This window comes from Heloderma suspectum, chromosome 2 (assembly GCF_057233095.1).
Source record: "Heloderma suspectum isolate Gila_16-S chromosome 2, 16-S_ref, whole genome shotgun sequence".
NCBI lineage: Eukaryota > Metazoa > Chordata > Lepidosauria > Squamata > Helodermatidae > Heloderma > Heloderma suspectum.
In genome coordinates, this window is record NC_139459.1 from 347,612,189 (window position 1) to 347,621,939 (window position 9,751).

Sequence of the window (9,751 nt, forward strand, 5' to 3'; positions counted from 1 at the left end):
TGACATTCCAGGTTCCTAAACAATATTGTTCTTTACAGCATCGGATTTTCTTTTCACCGCCAGACACATCCACAGCTGAGTGTCCTTTCGGGTTTGGCCCAGCCGCTTCGCTCTTTCTGGCGCTACTTGGAAATACCCTCTGCTCTTCCCCAGTAGCATATTGGACACCTTCCGACCTGAGGGGCTCATCTTCCGGCGTCATATCTTTTAGCCTTGTGATACGTTCCATGGGGTTTTCTTGGCAAGAATACTGGAGTGGGTTGCCATTTCCTTCTCCAGTGGACCACATTTTGTCAGAACTCTCTGCCATGACCTGTCCGTCTTGGGTGGCCCTGCACGGCATAGCTTATGGCTTCACTGAGTTACACAAGCCCCTTCACCACAACAAGGCAGTGATCCATGAAGGGGCTTTCATCCTGCCGGGATCCCTAATCAAGGAGGAGGCTCTTGGACTTCCCAACCCAAGTGTCTTATTTTCTGACCATCTTGAATTCCACCAGCTGAGTTCATGCCTGATCTGATGGGTTATGTAAGTTGTAGATGCTGTCTGCTCCTCTCCAGTCCAATACTCCAGTCCCAATTTGGGGTTGTTATATTAAGACTGTTACCCATGCTACACCATGCGTCAAGACAAAATTTCATTTATTTGTAATTAGAAATAAATATTTCACAATATATAATTACATATTGGTTTTGTGATTAATCACTATGCTTTAATTATGTTCAATTTGTAACAATGAAAATACATCCTGCATATCAGATATTTACATTACGATTCATAACAGTAGCAGTAGCATAAAATTACAGTTATGAAGTAGCAACGAAAATAATTTTATGGTGGGGGGTCACCACAACATAAGGAACTGTATTAAAGGGTCGCGGCATTAGGAAGGTTAAGAACCACTGTTCTAGAGTGTGTCCTCCTTTTAGGGTGGGGGGACTGGTGCACGGGGAGGTAGTTGTCCTCAAGAGTCACACTTCAGGCTGCCATCCCACCCCCCAGTGTGGAAAAGGGGTCGGATTCTTTCCCCAGATAATGATCCTGCATGGAATGTGAAGCTGAATTCATCAGTATATGCATCAAAAAAAATCCACCCTGCCCTCTTCATAATCCAGGGCCACCCGGATCTTCTGGGGCTCTTTTCTCAAGATCAAAGGGTTTGGCTCAGGGGAAGTAAAAGCTAAGACTTGACACGGTGAACGCAAGTCACGGTATGCCTTCCCCACTGCCCAGATCCCCTCATCAGGTTTAAGTCCGATCAGTCCCTTTCTTGTGATAGTGTCTCTTGTGACCACAATGGCCCATGCTGGTGCCCCCCAGAGATCTTCCCACTTTCCCCTCTCCAGCACTTCTACCTCCCACCAATGTCTTCCTGAAGTGAATCTCTCATAGCCCAGCACATAGACTATAGACTCAAATCTCCCTGGGTTGTGAGGCAGGTCTTTATATACTATATCCCATCTCAGTGTCTTCAGGTCCTTTGACAGGAAGAGTTCAGGATGTGCAGTGTCTGGATCCAGAGTCACACTCATTGCAGGATAGAAAGGGAGAATGAAAGTGGAGTCTGGATGGTGGATGATCCTAGGGAAAGAATCGACTTCAGCTGCTGCAGAGTCACTCACAGAGCCTCCTTCCTCCAGGCCTGACTTTGTAGCAGCCATATCGGGGGTCAGACTAAGTAGCCTCATGCAGTCTCATGCTTCATGTTCTTGCTGAGCTTTTTCTCCCTTGAATATATTGTTGTAAGCTGACGAGACACAGGAATTCCATATCTTGTCAAAGGTCATACAATTGTATATCTTGTTCTCTGCTGTTCTCTTCTGTTCTCTCCTTATCATGGCTACCCTATAACCCAGTTCTTGTATTATAAACAATAGTGCTAGGAGAAGAAATGTTGAGGACTGCAACCCCACACGGGAGGGGGAGGAGGAGCCGTTTCATATGTGTCACAATGTCTATAAAAACAATGTGCTGATGTATTTCGGGGCTTCTGGCTCTTTGGAAATGATTCCAGCCTTAAGCCCGCGCGTTAAATAAAGAATCTCTTTTTCCTTCACTCCGTGGTCTCTCTGACTCTGGGTTCTGCAACAACTTGAACCTGGTCAGGAGGCCCAACACAGAGCAGGAAAAGGGCTGAACCAGACAAGCCATGTGTATAGGAAACATGCGCTTGCTAATTTGGCATCAAGTGGGGGTGGGCGGTTTCACTTTTTAGACAAGCCTTCCCCCAACCTGGTCCCCTCCAGCTGTGTTAGACTACAACTCCCAGCATGCCCAGCCAGCATGAAGGTCCAAAGCTGGGGGAAGGCTGTTTTAGACTAAGTAGTGCACATGGAGGAAAAGCATCCCTCCTCAACCTTACCTCCTGGTGGTCTGGTATTTTCTTATTGCAACATTTTGGCTTAAATTGAAGAACGTAGGAAAAACCACTAAACCATTCAGGTATGACCTAAAACATATCCCTTATGAATATACAGTGGGGGTGAGGAATAAATTTAAGAGATTAGACCTGATAGACAGAGTGCCTGAGGAACTATGGACGGAGGTCCGTAACATTGTTCAGGAGGCAGCAACTCAATCCATCCCAAAGAAAAAGAAATGCAAGAAAGCCAAGTGGCTGTCTGATGAGGCTTTACAAGTAGCTGAGGAAAGAAGGGAAGCGAAAACCAAGGGGGAAAGGGGAAGATATACCCAACTGAATGCAGAGTTCCAGAGAATAGCAAGGAGAGACAAGAAGGCCTTCTTAAATGAACAATGCAAAGAAATCGAGGAAAACAACAGAATGGGAAAGACTAGAGATCTCTTCAAGAAAATTGGAGATCTCAAGGGAACGTTTTGTGCAAAGACGGGCATGATAAATGACAAAGAAGGCAGGGACCTAACAGAAGCAGATGAGATTAATAAGAGGTGGCAAGAATACACAGAAGAACTATACAGGAAAGATCTGAATGTCCCTGATAGCCATGATAGTGCGGTCACTGAACTTGAGCTGGACATCCTCGAGAGTGAAGTCAAGTGGGCCTTAGGAAGCATTAGTAACAACAAAGCTAGCGGAGATGACAGTATTCCAGCCGAACTATTTAAAATCCTAAAAGATGATGCTGTTAAAGTGCTGCATTCAATATGCCAACACATTTGGAATACTCAACAGTGGCCACAAGACTGGAAAAGGTCAGTTTACATTCCAATTCCAAAGAAGGGCAACGCCAAAGAGTGTTCAAACTACCGCACAATTGCACTCATTTCACATGCCAGCAAGGTGATGCTCAAAATCCTACAAGCTAGGCTTCAGCAGTATGCGAACCGAGAACTACCGGAAGTACAAGCTGGGTTTCGAAGAGGCAGAGGAACGAGAGATCAAATCGCCAACATTCGCTGCATCATGGAGAAAGCAAGAGAATTCCAGAAAAACGTCTATTTCTGCTTCATTGACTACGCTAAAGCCTTTGATTGTGTGGATCACAACAAACTGTGGCAAATTCTTAAAGTGATGGGAGTACCAGACCACCTTACCTGTCTCCTGAGAAACCTGTACGAGGGTCAAGAAGCAACAGTAAGAACCAGACATGGAACAACCGAGTGGTTCAAAATTGGGAAAGGAGTACGACAAGGCTGCATATTGTCACCCTGCTTATTTAACTTATATGCAGAGTACATCATGAGAAATGCCGGGTTGGATGAATCAGAGGTCGGAATTAAGATTGCCGGGAGAATTATCAACAACCTCCGATATGCAGACGATACCACCCTAATGGCAGAAAGCGAAGAGGATCTCAAGAGCCTCTTGTTGAGGGTGAAAGAGGAGAGTGCAAAAGCTGGTTTGAAACTCAACATTAAAAAAACGAAGATCATGGCATCTGGCCCTATCACTTCCTGGCATATAGAAGGGGAAGAAATGGAAGCAGTGACAGATTTTACTTTCCTGGGCTCCAAGATCACCGCAGACGGTGACTGTAGCCATGAAATTAAAAGACGCTTGCTCCTTGGCAGGAAAGCTATGGCAAACCTAGACAGCATAGTAAGAAGCAGAGACATCACCTTGCCGACAAAGGTCCGTCTAATCAAAGCTATGGTTTTCCCAGTAGTAATGTATGGCTGTGAGAGCTGGACTATAAGGAAGGCTGAGCGCCGAAGAATTGATGCTTTCGAACTGTGGTGCTGGAGAAGACTCTTACGAGTCCCCTGGACTGCAAGGAGGTCAAATCAGTCTATCCTAAAGGAAATCAACCCTGACTGCTCATTGGAAGGACAGATACTGAAGCTGAAGCTCCAATATTTTGGCCACCTAATGCGAAGAGAAAACTCTCTGGAAAAGACCCTGATGCTGGGAAAGACTGAAGGCAAAAGGAGAAGGGGACGGCAGAGGATGAGATGGCTAGATAGCATCACGGATGCAATGAATATGAACTTGAGCACGCTCCGGGAGAGAGTGCAGGACAGGAAGGCCTGGCGTGCTATGGTCCATGGGGTCACGAAGAGTCGGACACGACTGAACGACTGAACAACAACAACAACAGGATGAAAGACATCCTCTGTGGTGAAAGAGACTCACCTTCTATCTAGGCCACTTTCCCCAACCTGCTTCCTTCCTGATGTGCTGAACAACAACTCCTAGCATCCCCAGCCTCTTCAGTTGGCCAAGCTGGCTGGGGGTGATGGGAGATGCTGTGCAACACATTGGGAAAGCACCAGAGTGGGGAAGGCTAAGCACCTCATCATATTCTCAACACATGGAAAAAGAGACTTTGTTTATTATTTATTTCATAGATTTATTTATCACATCATATTTTAAAAAAATATATCTGAGCAGTTAAAGATGTCAGGAGTGGGGGCTTTGGAGAAAGGAGGTGGGGCTTCAGGAGAGAGTGAGCCCACCCCAACATCATCCTGCCCCCAGAGGTTGTCCCAGGAGGCAATCCGGCCCCTGGGGCCAGAACAGTCCCCCATCCCTGGACCAGAGTTAATTCCAACTCTGATGGTATGATTTTATCCCTCTGCATTTTTATGTTCTCCTCCCGGTCTTTTCCTTTTCCTTCTCCCTTACTCCCTCACCCCACATCTTGCCATTTGCTTTGTGTCATTGCTCCCTTAAAAAACTGAAAGTTACTATAAAACTTTATAAACTAAAACACACACAGCAGTTGGAGGCAGATGGTCTGATCTCTGGTGCACAACCCACCAGGGCGTTCCCCTGTGTGTGCCCCACTCTGAAAGCACTTGCACTTTCAATGGGGCTTGCGCAGGAGCATGTCTTGGTGGGTCAGGTCCTATGTTAGCATGAATTTGGTAGCAGGAAGAATTATGTTTGGATTTTCTGCTTCAGGCACCCAAATACCTTGGTCCTGCCCAGGAAGTGAGCCCCGCTGTCAGTTCAATAGGGGCTTACTCTCAAGTAAGCTTACTCCCACATAAGCACACATTTAATTGCAGCCTTAATGACACCCATAGCCCACTCACCCCATTTGACTGCCTCTCCAGTGTTCCCTTCCAACAGGGCCATTTTGCACATGCCCAAGACCTTTGCACATGCTCAAGAGGCCCACTCTGCATCTTCTCACAGCTGCAACTCTGCACACGCTCAGAGACACGTTTCCTCTCTTTATGTAAAAGGCCAAGGCAGGGGCGGGAAGCCAGGCAATAACTTCAAAATCCACAGCTGGGCAATTGGGCAACTCTGGATAAAATCCAACTAAAGCCTTTCTTCGAGTAGACCCATTAAAATGAACGGGACTTAAAACCGTCATGACCACCTTGGGGTTGGACTCGATGGCCTTATAGGACCCTTCCTACCCTACTATTCTATGATTCTATGAACGTCAGTCCCATTCATTTCAATGCGTCTACCTTAAGTAGGGCTTTAGCTGGATTTTACCCAAAGATTTTGGGCTTCTTTTGACGGTTAACCTCGAAGGGTTGGCTCAAGACCGACCTCCTCATCCTCATCCCCATCCCTGTCCTCTCTCGCCTCCTGGATAGGCCCGTCTCCGGAACTCTTCACATGGTCGGAGGCAAGCCCTGGGCCTGTTGCGGAGCCTGCCCACGAAGCCTGCCACGAAACCCCGCCGGTCCCGTCCAGCGCCTGGCACCCCTCCGAGCTCACGCCGGAGCAGCGGGACACAACAGCGACGCCTTTGTGTAGCGAAGAGGCGAGAGCGAGGCGAGACGGGAGCGGGGTGGCGAGGGAGGGGCGGGCAGAAAAGCCCCCCCGGGGGCGGCAGCTCGCCGTCGGCCCGACGCCTCCTGCACTCACGGTCGGAGCTGAGCGTATCGTAAGCGTCGCGCTGGCGAGACGCTCGGCGCGCCCCGTCGGAGCCGCCGGACCCGCTGCAATCCACCCAGCTGAGCCCTTCCAAGTTGTCGTAGTGATGGTCTAAGGCGACCCCTGTGAAAGGGTCGTTCGACCCACAGGTTGAGAACCGCTGCCCTAGACCTTTCTCTGTTGCTGTATTACAGCGACCAAGAGCTGCAGTCTTAATGGTCTTCAGGCAGGATTTCCAGTTCCTGATCATAGAGCTTATCTTCCATCTGCAAAAAAAAAAAGCAAACAGATCAGGCGGAAGCTCCTTTTTTGTCATTCCCCCTTGAAAAAGTCATTATCCACACACACAAAATGAGGAGGAGATGGTGATGATGCAACAGATTGAAAATGTTGGGATATTGATCCTGTGCCTTCTACGGCTGTATGAAGAAACTGACTTCTTCTGAGGTAGAAGTTTAACTCTTCTATTTTGTTTCAAGGAGTTAATAGTACAAGAGAAAATGTATGTCTTTTACTGGGGGCTTGTGCCTGAGGAGAGTTTCCTTGTAAATATGGTGTGCTGGTGGAGTGGCAGTTAAAATTACCATTGAGAGGGGAATGCGGCCAGATTTGTGTCTCTCTGTATAGGAAGGTAAGATTACAGTTGGTACTATCTGCTCGAAGAATAGCTGAACCTTCTAAAGATGCCTATGGTCCTGAGTTTGAACAGATGTGGGGTGGTGCCATGTTGGCCACACCAAAGCTGAATGGCTGTGTGGCTCTGACTGAAGTGAATATAAGGAGCTGTGGAGAGGCATCTGAAGGGAGTTTGCCTGAGGGAGAATGGTCAAGAGGTTTCTTTGTGAGAGGCTGGGGAGCCTGAAGAAGACATCAATCCAGGAGGAAGAGCAGCTACAAGACTGCGCATTTATGAAGGGGGGAAAGCTTACTTTGTTTTTAGACGATGCACAGACGTGTCGTAGGAGGCACCATCTTTAAAGAGGCATTCCATCTTGTGTGAGAAAGAAAGAGGACTGCCTCCCTAAAGATGGTGCCTCAAGCCAATAGGATGGGTTTTGTGTTTAAAAAAGCAAGCTGCTGCTGTTCCAAGGGCAACATCTTCATTGATCCAAGGGTTTTAAAGCAACTTTTTGTCATCCTATTTGTTTCCTCCCTCTAAGAAGCTTGGACTAAATGGTTATCTAATTTTGGCCTCACAATTATCCTATAGAGTAGATTAGGCTGGGTGAGAGTGGCTGGCCTAGCATCACCCAGTGAGCTGTAGGACTGACTGGGACTTTGAACCCAGATCTCCCAGTCTAAAGAGGCTTCCAGATGAAGAGCTCCCAATGCTACCAATCAAAAGACATTGTGCAGCTATTCCATGTTTCCCTCCTTAAAGGTGTTTCTGTGGAAAGACAAAAGATGGGGAAAGTGGTGGGAAAACATAGGAGGGTTGCAAATGGATTATGAAATCTGAACCCCCATAAAATTTCACAAATGAGGGAGGGTGATTGCACAATCAAAGGCTCATCTGGAAGCCCTCTAAGTCCAATACTCTAAGTAGCCATTGTACCAAACTGGCTCATATGCCAGGACCAAACATACAAGAATATGTTTGAATTCCACAAACTCTAAATAATTTATTTCCTATTAAAATATGAAAACTGACAAGTCAGCCTTGTACTCTGTGCAGGTAAAAATCCAAGTTGGAATGTTATGCACAGATGGGTTGGGCTGTACAACTCAGACCTTGGATTCATATATTTATTGATGTCATGCCAGAACTACCCATTAAAAAGTTATTATTCATTCACTATTCACCATGTGCTTCCAGGCAAGCCTTTTATCTTTCAATTGCCCTGCCTCCTTCATGGAATTGTATGGGGTGTCTAGATGACAATGACCTGGCTCACACATCACGGCATCAATTCCTGGTTTGTTTCGTTAACTCTGGGTTGTTTACACACAGGAACTCTCCCACCAATCAGCTCCATGGGATGACCCCAGGTTCTAGAATTATGTTACCTTTAGTATATTATGTTCTGTCTTCTCTCTTGTCAGGATTCAGGTTCAGCCCACTAGTTCCAATTACCACATCCCTATACTAGTTGAAAAGGAGTGCCATAGTCTACCAAGACTGCAGGCTTGAGAGCATCCTATATACATCAACTAAAATGATGAGAAGTCTCTGGCTGTGTATGGATGGGAGCTTTTCAGAGCGGTGGGTATGGTTGTTACTTATGGTACACCGAATGCCTATCCAGAGGGACACAATGGCTTATGGTACTGAAAACTACAGAGAGGTCCAGGAGTCTGGATAGGGTTGCACTCTTTCTGTCCTCAAAACACCAGTCATCCATCAAGACAAGTGAGGCAGTTTCAGTGCCTGGGCTAAAGCCTGACTGAAATGGATCCAGATCATCACTTTCTTCCAAGAGATCCTGGAGTTGCACAGCAACTAGCTGCGATCTGAGCCCCTTGCCCAGGAAGGGAATATTGGCAGCTTTCCAACAGTTACTATAATGTGTTGGCTGGGTTGGGGGCAGGATTTTCAGGAGCTGGTTACGAAAACTTGTGAAAAGGCAGAGGCAACCAGAATTCTGTTGTGCAATGACAATGGATGCCATTTTATTTAATCTGGCAGTCAGTTATTGGAGCGCTTCACAACGTAATTGAGTTAATAGTGATCGTGACCAGCACCACCTGAAATGTCTCTCTCTCTCTCTCTCCCCCTCTGATGGTTAGTCTGTCTATCTTTCAGATAGATAGAGGTGTGTGTGTGTATTTTTTTTTTTCTGGCGTCAGGGGGCCAAGTGTAATATCCGAAATCTAGGAGTAGAACTGGGAATATGAGCTTATTTGACTAACAGGCATGAAAAAATATGCAGAGAGAGAGAGAGAGAGTGTGTGCCCACGCACATGTAATCTCCTCCCCTTGATCCACCAATGCCTTCCCCATATCTTTGCTGCAGCCTGGGCTTGGTGAGGGTCCAGTCATTGAGCAGTGGCAGCTCCGGGGGTCTGGGTAAGTATGCTTAATGCTGCTGGGAAGCCCCTACCTCAGGAGGTCAGCTGAGCGAGCCACAGTTGTGCAGCAGAGGCTGGGCAGAGCAGGCAAGCCAAAGAGGGAGAGCGGTTTCAGAGTGGTGTCCTGGCTGCGTTTGGAAGCTGCGATAGTCAAGGCTCCCTAGAAAGAAAAAAAGAGCCAGCAAGAAACTGAGACCGCCTAGAGGTTATTTCCACTAGAGAGGAGATCAGGAAATGAAGCCAACCTTAAGTCCAAAGCCCTATTTGCCTGAGGGGCATAGTGGGGGGGGGGGGCTGAGAAAGCTATCCCCAAACCCTTCCCCCTTTGGGTCAAAGAACATGATATGGGGGAACTAAAGCACACTGGGCTGAGAGAGAGAGCAAGAGAGGAGCAACAGAAAAGGAGCTGGGTTCTCGTCCTGCCAGAATTTACAGTACCTTGTGGTTTTAATGTTCTATATATTTTAAATTGTTTTATTGTG

At 47.0% G+C, this 9,751-nt stretch overlaps 1 protein-coding gene and 1 pseudogene across 3 annotated transcripts in view; one reads left to right on the forward strand and one right to left on the reverse strand.

The window, feature by feature from the left end:
• Positions 1-6,570, forward strand: part of LOC146355413 (E3 ubiquitin-protein ligase TRIM11-like) — a 47,284-nt gene extending 40,714 nt beyond the window's left edge. For both annotated transcript variants that reach the window (XM_084830613.1, XM_084830614.1), the window contains one exon: positions 5,978-6,570. The gene's annotated coding sequence lies outside the window, so the exon portion shown is untranslated. The remainder of the gene's footprint in view (positions 1-5,977) is intronic.
• Positions 966-2,624, reverse strand: LOC146355414 (butyrophilin subfamily 1 member A1-like; annotated as a pseudogene). The gene has a single exon (XR_014787111.1). The product of XR_014787111.1 is annotated as a butyrophilin subfamily 1 member A1-like (transcript).
• Positions 6,571-9,751: the final 3,181 nt, after the last annotated feature.